We start from the raw sequence: 21,622 nt of genomic DNA on the forward strand, positions 1-21,622 counted from the left end.
CATTTAGGAAAAAAATCAAATTACTATTGCCTTAAGATGTTATTCTAGTGTCTAAATTTTATGAAACATCCTGTGTGGCCCAATTGTTGAACTAATCCAGTCAGTAATACTTTAGAACATATTGTGTCTATAGAATCTAAATTTAATTTGTATAATATTTTTTAATAATACTTCTTTAAGAAATCTCTTTAGAACTCGCTGGAAGTATTATGGATGGTGCAAAAGATGACTCATCAAATATTTCTGGAAAATTGCAAATCAAGTCTAATTAGAAAGCATTAAAACTAATTAGTGGAATCAGATTAAAAACCATTAAACAACCACTTCTTTTATTTTAAAAAAAGGATACAGAGGTCTTAAGACATCTGCAAAATCTAAAATAAAATGTCATAGTGTACCCAAGGACTAAGGTAAAGAAACAAAATCTTCAGCGGACGTTGGGACAATGGGAAAGGGCTTTCTGGAAGGCTAAATCTGCCATTTGGTTGTGTAGATGTCAAGTTGAAATGTGACCTCAATTTCCATTTTCTCTCGCACAGTGAAATGGCTATGTACCTAATTTGGGAAAAATTCAAGCCATAACCTTCAACGTACAGCTCAGAACCTGCACTAAATGTGAATACTGGAATCACCTTTCATCCAGTACGGCGTCCTTGAACCTAAGCAGGAGATAACGAGCGTTCTTTTTCTCACACTTGTAATCCCTCACCCAAAGCATCATTAGAATACAACCATCCCATAATACAGTTGTAGTTATTTATTTTGCTATGTATGCATGTCTTTATTTCTCTCTGTAGCCATTACAAAAACTTGTAAAATTTGTAGTCCGTATCTATCAAGAAAGAAGTAAATTATGGTGATCTAAAACAGAAAGGCAGCTAAAGGGCTTTACTCTGAAAAGATCACATTTTCTAAGTAACTGATATGTCAGAACCATCCCCAGTGAGGATCTGACCAGAATTTTTATCCATCACTCATTAAATTATGACACTGCGTGACTTTATAAGCCCTGACTGAAACAGCATCATTATTAAAAGGTTTATTTTTAAAATGATTGGAAATATGGGTATTCTGTCTGTACTTCACACACTTTTATATTATTTGGATTTTTTTTAACAAGAATATATCAACTCAGTTTAACTGGAGTTCCCTTACCTCTCAGTTATATGGCACTTTCAAATGTTTGTCATGCCCAAGCATTGTTAATCGTTGAAGGTGGGTGGTGGGCACATGTGGGTTCATTATACTATTCTCTCTGACCTTATGGATTATGGATTATTTGACAATATCCATAACAAAAAGTTTTTTAGAGAATGTATCATTTTGGTGATTTAAGATATGCAGTTCTAGGGAAATAGGTTTTCTTCAATCCGTACAAGTTTATAAATTGATAGTATACAAGGTGTTAATCTTAATTCCTTACTTTGTTTTAGAACCTGAAACTTGTATGAAATGCTTCGTTTGACATGTTCTGTATGGAAGGAAAAATCAATAACGCAATAATGAAAATAAACTCCAAATAAAGTTGTTTACAAACATTGGCATTTCATTGACTTGAAGCAGGTGTCTAAAAAATGTACCCTGGGGCTGGTTGAATTACCACCCAAGACGTTAAAATCTCTTAAAATGGACCACTTAGGGTGCAGCTGCCCTTTCAACCATTACTATAAAATGCCTGATCTTGCTGGATTTTTTAAGCACTCACTCTTTCCAATATGAAGAAAACCTGGTTTCCAGGAAGATGCCGGAAGAATAAGACGCGGAGATCACCTTCCTCCCCACAGATAAACCAGAAACACATTTACACGTGGAACAACTCACACAGAACACCTACTGAAAGCTGGCAGAAGACCTCAGACCTCCCAAAAGTCAAGCAACCCCCCACGTACCTGGGAGAGGGGATTAAGAACGCTGCTTAAAGGAGCTCCAGAGACAGGCGCGAGCCGCGGCTAAAAGCACGGACCCCAGAGACAGGCACGAGACGCTAAGGCTGCTGCTGCCGCCACGAAGAAGCCTGTGTGCGAGCACAGGTTACTATCCACAACCCCCTTCCGGAGAGCCTGTGCAGCCCGCCACTGCCAGGGTCCTGGGATACAGGGACAACTTCCCCGGGAGAACACACGTAGCGCCTCAGGCTGGTGCAACGTCACGCAGGCCTCTGCCACCGCAGGCCCGCCCCGCACTCCGCGCCCCTCCCTCCCCCCACCCCCACCCCCACCCCCACCCCCACCCCCGGCCTCCGAATCAGCGGCTCCTTTAACCTCGTCCTGTCTGAGCGAAGAACAGACGCCCTCCCGCGACCTACACGCAGAGGCGGGGCCAAATCCAAAGCTGAGCCCCTGTGAGCTGTGAGAACAAAGATGAGAAAGGAAATCTCTCCCAGCAGCCTCAGGAGCAGCGGATTAAATCTCCACAATCAACTTGATGTACCTGCATCTGTGGAATATCTGAATAGAAAACGAATCATCCCAAATTGAGGAGCTGCACGTTGAGAGCAAGATTTATGATTTTTTTCCCCTTTTCCTCTTTTTGTGAGTGTGTATGTGTATGCTTCTGTGTGAGATATTGTCTGTATAGCTTTGCTTCCACCATTTGTCCTAGGGTTCTATCCATCTGGTTTTTTTTTTAATTTTTTTTTAATAATTATTTTTTTATTTTAATAACTTTATTATATTTTATCTTACTTTATTTTATTTTACTTTATCTTCTTTCTTTCTTTCTTTTCCTTCCTCCCCTCCTTCCTTCCTGCCTCCCTCCCTCCTTTCTTTCTTTCTTTCTACTTCTACTAATTCTTTCTTTCTACTTTTTCTCCCTTTTATTCTGAGCCGTGTGGATGAAAGGCTCTTGGTGCTGCAGCCAGGAGTCAGTGCTGTGCCTCTGAGGTGGGAGAGCCAACTTCAGGACACTGGTCCACAAGAGAGCTCCCAGCTCCACATAATATCAAACAGCAAAAATCTCCCAGAGATCTCCATCTCAACACCAGCACCCAGCTTCACTCAATGACCAGCAAGCTACAGTGCTGGACAGCCTATGCCAAACAACTAGCAAGACAGGAACACAACCCCACACATTAGTAGAGAGGCTGCCCAAAATCATAATAAGTCCACAGACACCCCAAAACACACCACCAGACGTGGACCTGCCCACCAGAAAGACAAGATCCAGCCTCATCCACCTGAACACAGGCACTAGTCCCCTCCACCAGGAAGCCTACACAACCCACTGAACCAACATTAGCCACTGGGGACAGACACCAAAAACAACGGGAACTACGAGCCTACAGCCTGCAAAAAGGAGACCCCAAACACAGTAAGATAAGCAAAATGAGAAGACAGAAAAACACACAGCAGATGAAGGAGCAAGATAAAAACCCACCAGACCTAACAAATGAAGAGGAAATAGGCAGTCTACCTCAGAAAGAATTCAGAATAATGATAGTAAAGATGATCCAAAATCTTGCAAATAGAATGGACAAAATGCAAGAAACAGTTAACAAGGACCTAGAAGAACTAACGATGAAACAAACAATGATGAACAACACAAATGAAATTAAAAATACTCTAGATGGGATCAATAGCAGAATAACTGAGGCAGAAGAACGGATAAGTGACCTGGAAGATAAAACGGTGGAAATAACTACTGCAGAGAAGAATAAAGAAAAAATAATGAAAAGAACTGAGGACAGTCTCAGAGACCTCTAGGACAACATTAAATGCACCAACATTTGAATTATAGGGGTTCCAGAAGAAGAAGAGAAAAAGAAAGGGACTGAGAAGATATTTGAAGAGATTATAGTTGAAAACTTCCCTAATATGGGAAAGGAAATAGTTAATCAAGTGCAGGAAGCACAGAGAGGCCCATACAGGATAAATCCAAGGAGAAATACTCCAAGACACATATTAATCAAACTGTCAAAAATTAAATACAAAGAAAACATTAAAAGCAGCAAGAGAAAAACAACAAATAACACACAAGGGAATCCCCATAAGGTTAACAACTGATCTTTCAGCAGAAACTCTGCAAGCCAGAAGGGACTGGCAGGACATATTTAAAGTGATGAAGGAGAAAAACCTGCAACCAAGATTACTCTACCCAGCAAGGATCTCATTCAGATTTGATGGAGAAATTAAAACCTTTAGACAAGCAAAAGCTGAGAGAGTTCAGCACCACCAAACCAGCTTTACAACAACTGCTAAGGAACTCCTCTAGGCAAGAAGCACAAGAGAAGGAAAAGACCTACAATAACGAACCCAAAACGATTAAGATGATGGGAATAGGAACATACATATCAATAATTACCTTAACTGTAAATGGACTAAATGCTCCCACCAAAAGACACAGATTGGCTGAATGGATACAAAAGCAAGACCCATATATTTGTTGTCTACAAGAGACCCACTTCAGACCTAGAGACACATACAGACTGAAAGTAAGGGGATGGAAAAAGGTATTTCATGCAAATGGAAACCAAAAGAAAGCTGGAGTAGCAACTCTCATATCAGACAAAATAGACTTTAAAATAAAGACTATTGGGCTTCCCTGGTGGCGCAGTGGTTGAGAGTCTGCCTGCCAATGCAGGGGACACGGGTTCGAGCCCCGTCTGGGAAGATCCCACATGCCGCGGAGCAATTAGGCCCGTGAGCCACAACTACTGAGCCTGCGCGTCTGGAGCCTGTGCTCCGCAACAAGAGAGGCCGCGATAATGAGAGGCCCGTGCACCGCGATGAAGAGTGGCCCCCGCTTGCCACAACAGGAGAAAGCCCTCGCACAGAAATGAAGACCCAACACAGCCATAAATAAATAAATATAAAAATAAATAAATAAATAAAGACTATTAGAAGAGACAAAGAAGGACACTACATAATGATCAAGGGATAGATCCAAGAAGAAGATATAACAATTGTAAATATTTATGCACCCAACATAGGAGCACCTCAATACATAAGGCAAATACTAACAGCCATAAAAGGGGAAATTGACAGTAACACATTCATAGTAGGGGACTTTAACACCCCACTTTCACCAATAGACAGATCATCCAAAATGAAAATAAATAAGGAAACACAAGCTTTAAATGATACATTAAACAAGATGGACTTAATTGATACTTATACGACATTCCATCCAAAAACAACAGAACAGACATTTTTCTCAAGTGCTCATGGAACATTCTCCAGGATAGATCATATCTTGGGTCACAAGTCAAGCCTTGGTAAATTTAAGAAAATTGAAATTGTTTCAAGTATTTTTTTCCGACCACAACGCTATGAGACTAGGTATCAATTACAGGCAAAGATCTGTAAAAAATACAAACACATGGAGGCTAAACAATACACTACTTAATAACGAAGTGATCACTGAAGAAATCAAACAGGAAATTAAAAAATACCTAGAAACAAATGACAATGGAGACACGATGACCCAAAATCTATGGGATGCAGCAAAAGCAGTTCTAAGAGGGAAGTTTATAGCAATACAATCCTACCTTAAGAAACAGGAAACATCTCGAATAAACAACCTAACCTTGCACCTAAAGCAATTAGAGAAAGAACAAAAAAACCCCAAAGTTAGCAGAAGGAAAGAAATCATAAAGATCACGTTGGTTGTAGGTTTTTCCCTTTCATCACTTTAAATATGTCCTGTCACTCTCTTCTGGCTTGCAGAGTTTCTGCTGAAAGATCAGCTGTTAACCTTATTGGGATTCCCTTGTATGTTATTTGTTTCTTTTCCCTTGCTGATTTTAATCGTTTTTCTTTGCTTTTAATTTTTGATTGTTTGATTTATATGTGTCTTGGCATGTTTCTCCTTGGATTTATCCTGTATGGGACTCTCTGCGCTTCCTGGACTTGATTATTTCCTTTCCCATGTTAGGGAAGTTTTCAACTATAATCTCTTCAAATATTTTCTCAGACCCTTTCTTTTTCTCTTCTTCTTCTGGGACCCCTATAATTCAAATGTTGGTGTGTTTAATGTTGTCCCAGAGGTCTCTAGGACTGTCCTCAAGTCTTTACATTCTGTTTTCTTTATTCTGCTCTGTGGCAGTTATTTCCAGTATTTTATCTTTCAGGTCACTAATCCATTCTTCTGCCTCAGTTATTCTGCTATTGAATCCTTTTAGAATATTTTTAATTTTACTTATTGTGTTGTTCATCATTGTTTGTTTGCTGTTTATTTCTTCTAGGTCCTTGTTAAACGTTTCATGTAGTTTATTCATTCTATTTCTGAGATTTTGGATCATCTTTACTATCATTACTCTGAATTCTTTTTTTGGTACACTGCCTATTTCCTCTTCATTTGTTTGGTCTGGTGGGTTTTTACCTTGCTCCTTCATCTGTTTGCATATTTCTCTGTGTCTCATTTTGTTTAACTTACTGTGTTTGGAGTCTCCTTTTCACAGGCTGCAGGTTCATAGTTTCCGTTATTTTTGGTGTCTGCCCCCAGTGGATGAGGTTGGTTCAGTGGCTTGTGTAGGCTTTCTGGTGGAGAGAACTGGTGCCTATGTCCTGGTGGGTGGGGCTGACTCTTGTCCTTCTGGTGGGCAGTGCCGTATCCAATGGTGTGTTTTGGGGTGTCTGTGAACTTGGTATGACTTTAGGCAGCCTCTCTGGTAATGGGTGAGGTTGTTCCTGTCTTGCTAGTTGTTTCGCATAGGGTGTCCAGCACTGGAGCTTGCTGGCCATTGGGTGGAGCTGGGTCTTGGTGTTGAGATGGAGATCTCTGGGAGAGCTCTCACTGATTGATATTACGTGGGGCTGGGAGGTCTCTGGTGGTCCAATGTCCTGGACTCGGCTCTTCCACCTCAGAGGCTCAGGCCCGACACCTGGCCGGAGCACCAAGACCCTGCCAGCCACATGGGTCGGAAGAAAAGGAAGAAAAAAAAAATGAACAGATAGAACCCCAAACCAAATGGTAAAAGCAAAATTTAATAGACAAAGAAACACACACACACTCATAAAAAGAAAACAAACAACAACAACTGAAAAAAAAAAAAAAGACGTACAGAGAGAACCCTAGGACAAATGGCAAAAGCAAACCTAAACAGACAAAATCACACAAAGAAACATACCCATACACACTCACAAAAAGAGGAAAAAAATTAAAAATAATAATAAAATAAAGGAAGTGAGCAACCAAACCAATAAACAAATCCACCAATGATGACAAGCACTAAAAAGTAAACTAAGATAAACATAAAACCAGAAACAAATCAGGCACAGAAAGCAAACCCCAAGTCTACAGTTGCTCCCAAAGTCTACCGCCTCAATTTTGGGAACATTTGTTGTCTATTCAGGTATTCCACAGATGCAGGGTTTATCAAGTTGATTGTGGGGATTTAATCTGCTGCTCCTGAGGCTGCTGGGAGAGATTTCCCTTTCTCTTCTTTGTTTGCACAGCTCCTGGGGTTCAGCTTTGGTTTTGTCCCCACCTCTGGGTGTAGGCCACCCTCAGGCATCTGTTCCCCACCTAGACAGGAGGAGGCTAAAGCAGCAGGCGATTAGGGCTCTCTTGCTCACTTAGGCCGGGGAGAGGGCAGGTTACAGTAGTCATAATTGGAATGCAGGACAAGCCTGCAGTGGCAGAGGCTGGCATGACATTGCAAAAGCCTGAGGTGCGCCGTGTGTTCTCCTGGTGAAGTTGTCCCTGGATCACGGGACCCTGGCAGTGGCGGGCTGCACAGGCTCCCAGGGGGATGTGGGTAGTGACCTGCACTTGCACACAGGATTCTTGGTGGCAGCAGCAGCATTAACAGTCTAGGGTCTGAGCTGGTAGGGTCCAAGCTGGTAGCCGCGGCTCATGCCCATCTCTGGAGCTCACTCAGGTGGTGCTCTGCCTTCTGTGGGCACATGGAACAGGAATCCCCTCTCCTTGTGCACCCGAAACAGTGGTCTCTTGCCTCTCCGGCAGGTCCAGACTTTTTCCTGGACTCCCTCCCGGCTAGCTGTGGCACACTAGCCCCCTTCCAGCTGTCTTCATGCAGCCAACCTCAGCCCTATCCCTGGGGTCTGACCTCCAAAGCCTGAGCCTCAGCTCCCAGCACCCATCCGTCCCGGCAGGTGAGCAGACAAGGGTCTCAGGCTGGTGAGTGCTGGTCGGCACCAATCTTCTGTGCAGGAATCTCTCCACTTTGCCCTCTGCACCCCTGTTGCTGCGCTCTCCTCCATGGCTCTGTAGCTTCCCCTCCCACACCCACCCCCCATCCCCGCCAGGGAAGGGGCTCCCTAATGTGTAGAAACTTTTCCTCCTTCACAGCTCCCTTCCAGAGGTGCATGTTCCGTCTGTATTCTTTTGTCTCTGTTTTTTCTTTTTTCTTTTGCCCTACTCAGGTACATGGGGAGTTTCTTGCCTTTTGGGAAGTCTGAGGTCTTCTGCCAGTGTTCAGTGGGTGTTCTGTAGGAGTTGTTCAACATGTAGATGTATTTTTGATGTATTTGTGGGGAGGAAGGTGATCTCCACGTCTTACTCCTCCGCCATCTTTAAGGTCTCTCCACTAGTTTGCTTTAGATTGAAGAATAACTCAGTGACTGATATTTGATACCAGTCATATTGGAAAATTTGTTTGTCATTTACTGGAAGTATAACACTATGTTCTACGTGCCACTGACCCAAGGACTTCCACAGAGAAATAAATTGGAAATGTAAATTTTTTAAAAAGAAGAGTAGAGGAATAAACAGTTATCTTAAAAATCTTTTCAGTGGTAAGGCTAGGAGGTCTTTGGAATGTTTGGCTAAATTCCAGGGTACACCCAAGTTGCACTCTGAAGAGATTCCAGCAGCCGAAAGGTGTACCATCCATTCTGTGTGTGTCTACTCATTCAGTGACTGCTTGATGCCGATAGGACAGGGATTCTCCACGTCGGCACTATTGACATTTGGGGTCAGATTATTCCTTGTTGTGTAGGCTGTGTAGCAGCATCCCTGGTCACTACCCAGCAGATGTTAGTAGTCACTCCCTCTCCCCCAACTTCCACTTGTGAATTGTGACAACCAAAATTGTTAATATCCCCCATGGGACAAAATCACCTCCAGCTGAAAAACTGCTAGAGGGAATCCCCAGTCTGAACGTGTGGACCCCCAAACACTGCAATCATGGCTAAACTGTGGGTAAAGAGGACGCAGCCAGTGCATTCCAGGGTCTCTACAGAAAGGTATGAGCCCAGAGGTAAACTTCTAATATAACCTAAACGTATTTAAACACCCTGGGGGAGTACAGGGTATCAAATCCTACAGCAGTTGCCTAATTATCATACCTTCCTTATAAACACATCTGAAATACTGGAATTTAGCTCTTGTCAGGTCTCTAAATTACCCATGAACTCTCAAGCAAAGGTACAAACATCCATAGCAATGACTTAAAAAAGGAAACAAGTGCCACATTTTAGCAATTGACAGATAAGTGTTCCAATCATCCTATGTATCTGTTACTAGATATTGTTCAATCTAGCTGAGGTTTTCTTTCTTTCTTTCTTTTTAAGAGAAATCTGATCAAGGGGTACAAATGGTTAAAAAATTAAATTAAAGGATTTGACAAAAGAAACATGTGAAACCGAGTAGCTTAGCAGACAAATGAAAGCCCCTCTCTCATGGGAGAAAATGGGCTTTTGTTTCACTCACCGAAGTTTAATACCCAGACATTCAAGAAAATCTGTCCCCAAATGGCCATTTCTCTCCTCACGACAAAGATCCTAAATATTTTTTGTTTGTGGGGAAAAAAAATACTCTACTAACAAAAAACAGTTGTAGACATTTTGTGATTCTTTTTAGAAAAAATAACCGAAGACACATAGTCTAATTCACAGCAGCTGAAATTTCATTTACTAACTAACCACACTAATGAGCAGCTGCCCAGGGACTTCTAATTAGATTCACTGTATTTCTGTCACTGACATTAATTTCCTCACTTCAGCTTCTAGAAAAAGTTTGATGTTTTCTGGATTTCTTAAGCAGGAAAAATATAAGGATTTTAACAATTTTTAATGAATCCTCATTTTTTTTAACCACTGCAGTTTGATGGCATAATATTTCTGAACTGAAAAAGCACAGTGTTGGCATTCTTATATATGTTCATACTCATTTTACCAAGATGGCTGCTAAGCTTGCATTTGAAACTGTTGATCAGTATACTATTTTTTGCTCTTTATGTATACTCTGGGGTTAGGTCCAAAGATTAAGTCTATATAGCTATCAAGTTATATTCTCCAAAGGACTTTCAGAAGATTGGCTTCCAACTAGTTTTCTACTTGCTCATTCCACAGTTGAAAACAAAATGTTGTTTTACTACCATTTTATTATAATTATATTACACTGAACTTCCTCAGCATGAAACTGAAAGGTGTACTTTTCTTTCTTTTTTTTTTTTTTTTTTTTTTTGCGGTATGCGGGCCTCTCACCGCTGCGGCCTCTCCTGCTGCAGAGCACAGGCTCCGGACGCGCAGGTTCAGCGGCCATGGCTCACGGACCCAGCCGCTCCGCGGCATGTGGGATCTTCCCGGACCGGGGCACAAACCCGCGTCCCCTGCATCAGCAGGTGGACTCCCAACCACTGCACCACCAGAGAAGCCCGAAAGGCGTACTTTTCAAATGAATCTTCTGTGCATCTTCTGTTACATGATTGAACAAATAAATAGAGTGCAAGCACTGCCTAGTTTATAAACATCAGATTTACAAAGAACCCATATATTTAAATGGCCACAGCTGCCCTACCCAACACCCAGGCCATGTGCCATCCCCACTCAAGAAGCCACTGTGGAAAAGCTCAGTACTTTCAGAAAAAACATGGAATCCTAAATAGTAGGCATAAAGAGATGACCCAGCATAGAGCCTATGTGGTGTCTGCTCCCTTCTTTAAAGTATCTTCCAATACACAAGGCCAGAAGTTCTGTATATCTCTTTTTTTTTTTGTATATCTCTTTATCTCAGGTCTAATATTCTTCAAATTACAAATCTCTTTGAATTAACAAGCTTCTTTAAAATGCAAATGACTCCCAGAGAGGCAATTATGTTCTTTAATTAATTAAGGCAGATTGCATTGCTCTTAATACCTAACTAAAGTTATCCAAAATGAAGGATAACCAGGTAGTAGTAGCAGCTGAGCAGTAGGAGAGGCACAAGGAGAAGTTGTCATGACGGCTGTGGTAGTGGCAGCAGCAAACATTGACTCTGTGCCAGGCCCTGTGCTAAGAACCCTATGTGGATCACCTCATTTCACCCTCTCAAAAACTCTGGGAAAGACTTTCAGGGAGGCTAAGTAGTGGTTCTCAAAGTGTGCTCCCTGGACCAGCCGCATCGGCATCACCTGGGAATGCTGTTACAAATGCAAGTTGTTACAAATGCAAGTTCTCAGGCCCCACCACAGCCCTGCTGAAATCAGAAACTGTGGGCATGGGCTCAGAAGTCTTTGTTTTAACAAACCCTTCAGGCACTTCTGATGCACGCTAAAGTTTGAGAATCCCTGGGGTACAGATTTGTAAAAAAAGGCCACACACAAGCACATGTGGATGCATGCACACACTCACATACACACACACTAAATTAGAGTTTCCAACATATTTCTAAAAGAATACAGAGTCTAAGCAGAAGACAGTTGGTTCCACAGAGCTGGGGCAGACTGCACATCCCATAATTTGCTTCCCAAGGCCCTGGAATCCCCAACAGCGATTAACAATGTCTTGCAAGTCAGAGCCAATGAGTTAACTTCATGCTGTACCACAGTCCACTCTTTCCAAAGAACTCAGACAACCTCTCTGTTACTAAGGGAAATGGTGGCTGATAGCTGACCTTTCCTAGTTCTTGGGATAAACTCAGAGACTGCATTCTCAAAACGAACAGGAAAAGTCAAGTCAGCCCTCACAGGCTTACTCATGTGATTCTCTGCCCCCAGCTGGGTGGAGTTCCAGAAAGCTCATTTGACCACAGTAGTCCTAGTGGAATCCCTACTTCACAAGTGCATAAACTCAACTCGGAGAGGTTAACTAAGTAGCTCAATAGTATAGATAGGAAATTGCAAAATCTAGAATAGAGAAACTCAAGGTCAACTCCAAAATCCAAGCTCTAAACCACTTATGATTAAGGAGAAAGGATAAGTAGGTAACTGGGGAGCATAAAGCATTTCACAGGGAGAGCCGGTGGTTGCCACAGCAACTATTTTAGGACAGAATGAGAAGGGTACCCAGAAAGAGTGGGGGTGGGACGCAAACAAACTTTTTGGTTCAAAACTCCCCAGAACCAGTCCTGCACCCTGGGAAGGGAGAGGAGGTGCCTCATCTTCCTCCTTCTTTCACCATATGACCCTGCTCTTCAGCCCTGTCCTACTTGTATGAGATTTCAAGTAAACGTGAATCCCAGAGCTTTAGAGGAGTGGGTGGAGATGAGAATCAACATTTAAAATGCATCTAGGAAAAATATACTCTGAGTTACCACCAAACAACTGAAAAACAAAGCTTTGGAAACAGCCCATTCTTAGAGTAAGTTCTGCACATTTAATCATTCATTTATCTTCTTTTAAATTTAGGTACCACTTATGCTGGCATTTCTCATGATCCTGCACTGGTTCTTCCCAGGATGACCTCTCAGGTGAACTCTCCACACTGCTCTGTGCTCCAGATGACTGACCCCCGTGCTTTACCTGGCTCCCTGGCCCTCTGACTTCTTATTGGGTTCAGTGAATGGGAGGCTAAGGCAGGAGATCAAAGAATGGGAGAAATCTGAGTAGTTATTCCCTCCACCCCTATCTGCTATGCCAGCTTGACAGGAGCTGCCTTCCTTCACCTACAGCTATAGCTGCTGGGAGACAACCCCTCCCCCATGGCTATAGGTCTCATGGAGGTCTGGTGACAGTTCCCTCCTCTTCTGACCTAGGGGTGCTAACAGCTTTCCCTGTTCCCAGTCGCTGGATACTTCACCATTTCTTAGTGATTCCCTACATCCTGCCCACACCTTTGTAAGTAGTTCCATCATTGAACTGTTTCCAGAGTGAGCCATCTGATTCCTGCTGGACACTGAGTGATACAGACCACAACCATGGATTTATAAGCATAATACTTTCTACCAGATCCCTATTTGCTTTTTTTTTAATGAAACTTCTTTCAGTGCACCAGTTTGCATCATGCTTCCAACTGTAAAAGTCATATCACTTCTTAAAGATCATGTAAGTGATTTATGTAAAACACTTCATATAGTAAATGCTCAATAAATGGCAAATGACATTATCATCACCATTGTTGTTACTGGTAATTAATGTTTATTACTAGAACTAAAGGCAATGGACATAATTTAGAGGAAGACAGATTTTGAATTAACAAAAATTAGCTCTTTAATAATTACAGGGTCCTGCAATGAAATGGCCAGCATTATAAACAGAATTTATAATGTACTATGTTCTCATGTAGTTTTCACAACAACCCTATGAGGTAGGGTTGTTCAGAGGTGGAAACAGATTTAGAGGGCTTATAAGGAGTTACCCAACAGCAGAGCTATTGAATGTTGGAGCCAGCATTGAAATCTTGCTGTAGGGCCAGGTTTAAGTGCAATATCCACCTGGAAGTCGCAGGGGGCAGCTGACAAACAAGCATTGTGGGGAGAGAAATGAGGATCGGCACCCCTCATTCCCTCTGCCCCAGGCTGCCCACCTGAGTCCCAGTTAGACATGCTCTGGTTTGCCATGTTGTAAAATCTTGCTGTGACAAGAAAAGGGAAAATAAAATGAAGGTAGGTTAGTGCTTCAATACATTATCAAGTATGTAATGACAGGCTAAGAAGGAATGAAGGCACTGAAGGGGAAGTATATGATAGAGTCATGATGAAATACATACTTCTTAAATATTTGACCACTACTGAGAGCTACCTTGGAGAGATGAGTAATCCATGGCAAACAACCCAGCAGAGTGGAGAGTGAGGGAGTGTATAAAACAGCAGTACACCATGGCCTCTTTTCTTCTTAAATCTTTCTACACAACAGTGGAAAAGAGCTTATGGGTAATGATGCAAAATTGATTGTGTGGGCTGTCCTTCCTATTAGCTAATCCTCTGTAACTGCATTTCCAAATGTTATCAAGGGTCTCAGAAATTATGGTGTATATCGTGAAATTTATGTTAGACAAAATCTAGAAGGGCAATAGCCTTAGTAAACAAATAGTATTGGGGGAAAAAAACTTGGTGCTCAGCCTAACATTTGATTTTGTTAATATAAATAATACATTAACAAGTGAACAAGTTGGATTTGGTCCAAACCACTCAACTGTAAGTGCTTTGCTGAAACTTACTGATGGTATTTAATTCTATAAATAACATCCATAATTGGAATTGTTTTCTAGATACATCAGTTTATCTCTTACAACAAATAACCTTTTAAAGATCTTTATCATACAAGCATTTTAGAGGAAACTTTGAATTAGATGGTTGGGGAGTGGTATCTGACCACCCCTCGTGTGGGACGAAAGATTTGAGTTCAAGACCTGAGCTGCGTCTTGAAGGATGTGTAGGAGTCGAGCAAGTAGAATGGAGAGGGATAAGATCTTCCAGAGTAGATGAAATGCTGGTGATGGAGACTTAGTCAACGTAGAAACAGTGATTGAAAGCCAGAGTTCTGATTAATTAATAGACTCATAAGGTGAGAAATTCCAGCCTTTGCTTCTTCTCAGGGTGACTTCATCTTTAGTGGCCAGACGTCAAAGAACATTTTCTTCTGATTGGTGGAGACAACAAGATAGAGAAGAGAGGCCACTGGAGATCTGAAAGGATGTGAGCTTTGTTGACAAAAGGATTGACCTCAGTGCGAACTTCCTGCCCCTTCCTGGCTGAGTGACCATGGGCAATCCCATGAGTCATGTTCCAAATGGACTGTAAAATGGGACTAATCCTGTCTCACAAATCTGTTGTGAAGATTAAATACAATTACATATCTGAGTATATTTTGTGAAGGTTAAAACACTATGTGAATGTTAGTTGTTCTTCCACTTGGGTGGAAAGGGGCACTATATTTATTGGGAAAGTTTCTTTCAATGCTGAGAAAATGACCCAAGGAGCATCTTAAACTAGGACAGAAGGATTAATGTAGCCAGATGCTCTGTAGAGAGAATAACAATAACAATGACTGTTATTTATTAAGCACCTAGTATATGCTATTCACTTTATATTCCTAAAATATGACTCTAATCCCACAAGGTACTTATTATTCTCATTTTACAGAAAAGGAAACAAACTCAGAGAGGTCACCTGACTTTCTAAAGAGCACATATAGAACGTATCCAGCTAAGACTGACCCCAGGGATGTTGGATTCAAATAGACCACATCCTTTAAACTTATTATAAAGTCCAATATTGTAGTAAACATAACTAGGCAATGCACAGGAGAAGTAAGTCTCCCAAGAATCCTGAATGGATAAAGAAGATGTGAGACATATATATATATATATATATATATATAAAGTGGAATATTACTCAGCCATAATAAGAAATGAAACTGGGTCATTTGTAGAGATGTGGATGGACCTAGAGTCTGTCATACAAAATGAAGTAAGTCAGAAAGAGAAAAACAAATATCGTATATTAATGTATATATGTGGGATCTAGAAAAATGGTACAGATTAACCTATTTGCAGGGCAGGAATAGAAATGCAGACATAGAAAATGGACATGTGGACACGGTGGGGAAGGGGAGGGGGGGATGAATTGAGAGATTACGTTTGACATAAATACACTACCATGCGTAAAATAGATAGCTGCCGGGAACCTGCTGTATAGCACAGGGAGCTCAGCTCGGTTCTCTGTGATGACCTAGATGGGGGCGGGGGGTCCAAGAGGGAGGGGATATATGTATACATATAGCTGATTCACTTCACTGTACAGCAGAAACTAATGTAACATTGTAAAGCAATTACACTCCAATTAAAAATATATATATATACAAACACCAAAAAAAAAAAGAATCCTGCATTTTTATTAGTTGTCCTCCAGATATTTAGAAAATAATAGTAGTTACTATGCCCATAATATAATGACAGTAATAAACCATAATATAAGAGAATGTGAAACTCCAATTTAAATATATATATTATATATATATATTATATATATATAAATAATATATATATAAATGAGGACATACTTCATGCCCAGCACTGTACTAGGCTCTTCACACACATTTTTTATTCAATCCTCAAGAGGCTTATGAAGATGATACCATTAGTACCACTTTGCAGATAAGGAAACAGACTTACAAAGGTTAAGAAACTTGCTCAAGGGCCTTGAACTACTAGGTAGAGGTGCCAGGATTTGAAACACGTGTGTCTTACTCTGGATGCTGTGCTCCTTCTACTACCCCACATTGCCTCCCTTGAAGGCTCTACCAAAACTTTTCATGTTTGGATGGATGCATGCAAGTTAGAGGTGGACTAAGATGTCCAGCAGCCTCTTCCAGAATCCAGACTGCCCCAGTCTCCATCACCAGCATTTCTCCTTCTCCAGTCATCAGCATTCCTAATCTAGAAAGTCTTCTCCCTCTCTTTTCCACCAACCCAGATCCTTCAAGCTCAGATCTCACTTCTCTAGGAAGCCTACCTCACCCACTCAGCCAAATCAATGTCTTTTATCCTTGACCTACTAAATTATTCTCAGTGCACCCATATACTTTAGCACTTAGTCATATACTATGACAGGTTTTTCTTTTACCTGTTACATGATGAAGTAGCAGGATATATTAGAGTTCTAGTCTGGATTGACCACTAACTAGAACTGTGACCTCAAGTAATTCACTTAACCTCTCTAAGCCTCAGTTTTCTCATCTTCAAGTAAGTAATCTCTCAAGTTCACTCTAGTTTTAAAAATTCTATTTCCATGGCCTTATGTATTTACTCCTTAAGAAAAATGTAAGTTTCTTATATTTTTGTTTTTCCCTGTAACATTAGACAGAAAGTACTGAATAAATACTTGTCAGTAGTTTCAAGTGATGAACAAAAAAATAAAATAAATAATAACATTTAATAGCATGAAGGAAGGGGTATGTGAGAGACCTAAGTAAACACTGTAGTTCTAGATATGCAATTGACAAAATAGGATAAAATTATTTTATCTGCAATGAAAAATAAACTGAAAATGACTCAGTCATTATAAATAAAACTCCCTCCCCCAAATCAACCATTTTCAATGGAGAAGGCAAAAAAGAACCACTGACATAGACTTCACAGGAAAAAAAAGCATATATTTTGATCATATGCTTATTAACCCAATATATGCATATCTCACAGATGAGAACCCACCTTTGTTATTTGTGGAGGAAGAAAACCAAGTTGTTCCAAAAAAATACCAGGAGTTTGCCACTTTTAACATTCAAACAAAACTGAGGCAATACATTAACATATATAATTTTTTTTCTCTAGCTGGATTCTATGTCAATGTCTTCACAGTAAAAGATGATTGAAATTGTGTAAAAAAAAGAATGAAAGTTGTATACTTTAAACGTGCACAATGTTATATGTCAATTATATCTCAATTTAAAAAACATTTTTTTAAATTTTTTTTTTTTTTTTTTTGCGGTACGCGGGCCTCTCACTGTTGTGGCCTCTCCCGTTGTGGAGCACAGGCTCCGGACGCGCAGGCTCAGCGGCCATGGCTCATGGGCCCAGCCGCTCCGCGGCATGTGGGATCCTCCCGGATCGGGGCACGAACCCATGTCCCCTGCATCGGCAGGCTGACTCTCAACCACTGGGCCACCATGGAAGCCCTAAAAAACATTTCTTTAATAATGAAAGAATGTACAGGTAATCAAGATCTAAGTCTTGTTTTGCATAAAGCCCCAATTTCTGGTGCTGGTTCTCAAAAAGAAAGCTAAAACTTGATTCGCTTACTGTCTGAGTTATTTCTAAAACTATTCATGAGTACTGGTCTTCCATTTTGTTCTTTTAGGTCAATAATTTCTTTTTTTTTCCTTTTTTTAAACATCTTTATTGAGATATAATTCACATCCCGTGCAATCCACCCATGTAAAGTGGACTATTCAGTGACTTTTAGTATATTCATAGCATTGTGTAACCATTACTGTAATCAATTTAGAACATTTTCATTACCCTAAAAAGAAGTCTTCACCTCTTAGCCCCTGTCATCTTTCAATCCTTCCATCTTCCCAGCCAACTAATCTACTTTCTGTCTCTATAAATCTGTTACTTTTATTTTTTTTTACATCTTTATTGGAGTATAATTGCTTTACAATGGTGTGTTAGTTTCTGCTTTATAACAAAGTGAATCAGTTATACATATACATATGTTCCCATAGCTCTTCCCTCTTGCGTCTCCCTCCCTCCCACCCTCCCTATCCCACCCCTCCAGGCGGTCACAAAGCACCGAGCTGATCTCCCTGTGCTATGCGGCTGCTTCCCACTAGCTATCTATTTTACATTTGGTAGTGTATATATGTTCATGCCACTCTCTCACTTTGTCACCGCTTACCCTTCCCCCTCCCCATATCCTCAAGTCCATTCTCTAGTAGGTCTGTGTCTTTTAGGTCAATAGTTTCTTGCATCTTAAATCTCACATGGTAAGTGCCATGAAATAGTGATTATGGATATCGCTATATTGATAAAGAAGTTAATGGGAAATTATGAAATGGAAGATGAAAGAGCAGTAAAAGCTTAGAAATCCTCTGCCTTTATTTATATCCAACAAAAAATGTTTTCAAAATAAATATAAAATGGCAAAATAGAGGGAGACCTTAAAGATGGCAGAGGAGTAAGATGTGGAGATCGCCTTCTTCCCCACAAATACATCAGAAATACATCTACATGTGGAACAACTCCTGCAGAACACCTACTGAATGCTGACAGAAGACCTCAGACTCCCCAAAAGGCAAGAAACTCCCCACGTACCTGGGTAGGGTAAAAGAAAAAAGAAAAAAACAGAGACAAAAGAATATGGACTGAACACGCACCTCTGGAAGGGAGCTGTGAAGGAGGAAAAGTTTCCACACACTAGGAAGCCCCTTCACTGGCGGAGATGTGGAGGTGGGCAGGAGAGAAGCTTCGGAGCTACAGAGGAGAGCGCAGCAAGGGCAAAGTGAAGAGATTGCCGCCCAGAGGATCAGTGCTGACCAGCACTCATCAGCCCAAGAGGCTTGTCTGCTCACCCACCGGCTGGGACTGGGGGCGCTGGGAGCTGAGGCTCCCGCTTTAGAGGTCCGATCCCAGGGAGAGGACTGGGGTTGGCTGTGCGAAGACAGCCTGAAGTGGGCTAGTGTGCCACAGCTAGCTGGGAGGGAGTCCGGGAAAAAGTCTGGAACTCTCTAAGAGGCAAGAGACCATTGTTTCGGAGTGTGCAAGGAGACGGGATTCAGAGTACTGCCTAAAGGAGCTCCAGAGATGGGCACGACCCATAGCTATTGGCATGGACCCCAGAAACGGTCATGAAATGCTAACACTGCTGCTGCAGCCACCCAGAAGCCTGTGTATAAGCATAGGCCACTATCCACACCTCCCCTCCCAGGAGCCTGTAGGGCCAGCAACTGGCAGGGTCCCGTGATCCAGGGACAACTTCCCCGGGAGAACACATGGTGCACCTCAGGCTGGTGCAACGTCACGCTGGCCTCTGTCGCCATAGGCTCGCCCCACATTCTGTACCCCTCCCTCCCCCCACAGCCTGAATGAGCCAGAGCCCCTGAATCAGCTGCTCCTTTAACCCCATACTGTCTGAGCAGGAACAGATGCCAGAGGGCAACTTATACCCAGAGGAGGGGTCAAATCCAAAGTTGAACCCCAGGAGCTGTGAGAACAAAGAAGAGAAAAGGAAATTTCTCCAGGAGCCTCAGGAGCAGTGGATTAAATCTCCACAATCAACTTGATGTACCCTGCATCTCTGGAATACCTGAAAAGACAACTAATCATCCCAAAATTGAGGTGGTGGACTTTGGGAGCAACTGTAGACTTGGGGTTTCCTTTCTGCATCTAATTTGTTTCTGTTTTTATGTTTCTCTTAGTTTAGTATTTACAGTTTATTATCATTGGTAGATTTGTTTATTGATTTGGTTGCGCTCTTCCTTTTTTTATATAAAGTTTTTTTTTTCCTTTTTCTCTTTTTGAGAGTGTGGATGTGTACGCCTCTTTGTGTGATTTTCTCTGTATAGCTTTGCTTTTACCATTTGTCCTAGGGTTCTGTCTTTCCATTATTTTTTTGTTTATTTTTTTTTAGTATACTTTCTACCTCTTGTTATCATCGATGGATTTGTTTTTTGGTTTGGTTGCTCTCTTCTTTCTTTCTTTCTTTATTTTTATTACTTTTTAATTTTTTTATTTTAAATAATTGTTTTTTATTTTAATTATTTTATTTTTCTTTCTATCTTTCTTTCTTTTTTTCTCCCTTTTCTTCAGAGCTGTGTGGCTGACAGGGTCTTGGTGCTCTGGCCAGATGTCAGGCCTGTGCCTCTGAGGTGGGAGAGTCGAGTTCAGGACAATGGTCCACCAGAGACCTCCCAGCTCCATGTAATATCAAATGGCAAAACTCTCCCAGAGATCTCCATCTCAACACTAAGACCCAGCTCCACTCAATGACCAGCAAGCTATGGTGCTGTACACCCTATGCCAAGCAACTAGCAAGACAGGAACACAACCCCACCCATTAGCAGAGAGGGTGCCTAAAATCATAATAAGGTCACAGACACCCCAAAACACACCACCACACGAGGTCCTGCCCACCAGAAAGACAAGATCCAGCCCACCAGAAAAACAAGATCCAGCCTCATCCACCAGAACACAGGCACCAGTCCCCTCCACCAGGAAGCCTACATAACCCACTGAATTAACCTTAGCCATTGGGGGCAGACACCAAAAACAATGGGAACTACAAACCTGCAGCCTGTGAAAAGGAGACGCCAAACACAGTAAGTTACGCAAAATGAGAAGACAGAGAAACACACAAACACAGTAAGTTACGCAAAATGAGAAGACAGAGAAAAGGAGCAAGGCAAAAACCCACTAGAACAAACATATGAAGAGGAAATAGGCAGTCTACCTGAAAAAGAATTCAGAGTGATGATAGTAAAGATGATCCAAAATCTCAGAAATAGAATAGAGAAAATACACAAAACATTTAACGAGGACCTACAACTAAAGAGGAAACAAACAATGATGAACAACACAATAAATGAAATTTAAAATTCTCTAGAAGGAATCAAGAGCAGAATAAATGAAGCAGAACTCATAAGTGACCTGGAAGATAAAATAGTGGAAATAACTACCGCAGAGCAGAATAAAGAAAATAGAAGAATTGAGAACAGTCTCAGAGACCTCTGGGACAACATTAAATGCACCAACATTTAAATTATAGGGGTCCCCAGAAGAAGAAGAGAAAAAGAAAGGGACTGAGAAAATATTTGAAGAGATTATACTGGAATGCTTCCCTAATATGGGAAAGGAAATAATCAAGTCCAGGAAGCACAGAGAGTCCCATACAGGATAAATCCAAGGAGAAACACACCAAGACACATATTAATCAACTATCAAAATTAAAAGCAAAGGAAAAATATTAAAAGCAGCAAGGGAAAAGAAACAACATTCAAGGGAATCCCAATAAGGTTAACAGCTGATCTTTCAGCAGGAACTCTGAAAGCCAGAAGGAAGTGGCAGGACATATTTAAAGTGATGAA

General features: G+C 41.3%; 1 protein-coding gene across 13 annotated transcripts in view; it reads right to left on the reverse strand.

Moving 5' to 3' along the window:
- The window catches only part of VEPH1 (ventricular zone expressed PH domain containing 1), a 713,106-nt gene that overhangs the window by 651,863 nt on the left and 39,621 nt on the right, over positions 1-21,622 (reverse strand). The window contains exon 1 of one of the 13 annotated variants that reach the window (XM_079923369.1): positions 1,890-2,107. The exons of the other annotated variants lie outside the window; for them this stretch is intronic. The gene's annotated coding sequence lies outside the window, so the exon portion shown is untranslated. Of the gene's footprint in view, positions 1-1,889; positions 2,108-21,622 lie in introns of those variants that run through there. 13 annotated transcript variants of the gene reach the window in all.

This window comes from Stenella coeruleoalba, assembly GCF_951394435.1.
Source record: "Stenella coeruleoalba genome assembly, chromosome: 5".
Lineage (NCBI taxonomy): Eukaryota > Metazoa > Chordata > Mammalia > Artiodactyla > Delphinidae > Stenella > Stenella coeruleoalba.